This window comes from Aplysia californica, unplaced genomic scaffold (assembly GCF_000002075.1).
Source record: "Aplysia californica isolate F4 #8 unplaced genomic scaffold, AplCal3.0 scaffold00763, whole genome shotgun sequence".
Classification (NCBI taxonomy): Eukaryota; Metazoa; Mollusca; class Gastropoda; order Aplysiida; family Aplysiidae; genus Aplysia; species Aplysia californica.
The window spans coordinates 80,720-82,436 of record NW_004798033.1 but is presented as its reverse complement, the minus strand read 5'-3'; the positions used below and the strand labels follow the sequence as shown (position 1 = coordinate 82,436).

The window sequence follows — 1,717 nt, the reverse complement described above, 5'->3', positions numbered from 1 at the left end:
CCCCCTCTCTTTAATTTCTCTCTATCGTATTCCTCTCTTCAACCCCTCCTCAACCTCCCACACCCTCTCTTCCACTGTCTCCTTTTCATTTTCTCAACCCCTGCTTCTCCTCTCTCCTTTGCTTTCATCATCTTCCTCATTTCCTCAACCTCTCCACCTCCCCTCTTCTCTCCCATCCTCTTTCTCATCCCCTCCCTCCCCTTCCTCTCTCATATCATCCTCTTTCTCATTCTCATTCTCATTTCTTCAACTCTCTCCATCCCCCCTCTTTATCCAATCTCCACATACTCTTGAACACCACCACCTCCTCACACCCCCCACCCCTCGAGCCTCCCACCATTCCCCCGGACCCCGGAGGAGTCGACCTACTAGGTGAGCCGTTTATCCCAGCGTGCCTCGCGTGCACGCCATGTCTCAAGGGAGTAGTAGAATCCATTTCTGAGCATTAGCACATTGTCCATTTCCATTTTGCTCCCCAGCAAAGAGACCCACAGTTCAAGAACCCGTTAAGTTTGAGCAAACGAGGACAGAGGAGGCCCCATATCTAGCCTGATGATCATCTCTGTGTTTCGTGAAAGAAGGCGTGTGCTTCGTAAAAGAAATTGTGGACTTCGTCAAAGGAAGTGCGTACTACGTCAAAGAAAGTGTGCACTTCTTACAAGAAAGTGCGTACTACGTCAAAGAAAGTGTGCACCTCGTACAAGAAAGTGCGTACTACGTCAAATAAAGTGTGCACTTCGTACAAGACAGTGTGGGCTACGTCAGAGAAAGTGCGAACTTCTCCAAAGAAAGTGTGTGGTTCTTACAAAAAATTGTGTAATACGTATAAGAAATAGTTCACGACGCAAAAGAATCTGTCTGTGACGTCAAACTACGTTTAACTTCATAAAGGGAATTACTTCAGTACAATACTCCAAACCCCTTTTCTCAACCTAAAAAAAAAACGAAAAGAAAAGAATAAAGAAGACAAAAAACCCAGTGTTGGCGACGTCAAAGAAATTGATCAATCCATCACAGAGCTTGTTAACTACACCATCCAATTTTAATTTTGCTGTAAGTACTGCGTCAATGAGATTGCATTCGCGGGTTTAGAGAGCAGGGTTTTGTGTCTGGCTTTAAAAAACAGAACAGCGACACAATGTCACAGGTCACGCGTCATCTCCACAAATTAGACGAAACAACGCCCCTAAATGTTCTAGGGCAGTTCCTCTTGTCCTGATGATCTATCGTGTGGTTTTATTGTATGGTTGTTTCGTTGCTACACATTGTGCCTTGGATACTGACACGTCTGTGCAATAAATAAGAAGGCAACAAACGCTATAACGACAACAAAAACAGCAACAACAACAACAACAACAACAACAGAATCAGCAGTAGCAACACTAGCAACAACAACGAAAATAACAAGAGCAACAGCAACAATACAACAACAACAACAACAAAAACAAAAACAACACCAAAAACAACAATAACAACTACAACGACGACAACTAACTAGAACGACGGCGACAACTGCAACAACAACAGCACCAGTGACAACAACAACAACAACAACAACAACAACAGCAACAACGCTGTCACAATGGATTATGATGTATTGCCCAGTGCGTTGTTGGCCCTGGCAGCGTTTCTTTCAACGACAACCGGAAACAGCGGAGGAATACCTATTGGTGAGTACGTTCGTCACTGACATGTTTGGTGTGTCTATGTGTTTCTG

The 1,717-nt window shown here is 44.2% G+C and overlaps 1 long non-coding RNA gene across 1 annotated transcript in view; it reads left to right on the top strand.

The window, feature by feature from the left end:
- LOC118478632 overlaps positions 1 to 1,401 on the top strand; it is an 18,293-nt gene extending 16,892 nt beyond the window's left edge. Inside the window, exon 2 of the long non-coding RNA XR_004859190.1 lies at positions 480 to 1,401. This is a non-coding gene — a long non-coding RNA (uncharacterized LOC118478632). The remainder of the gene's footprint in view (positions 1 to 479) is intronic.
- Positions 1,402 to 1,717: the final 316 nt, after the last annotated feature.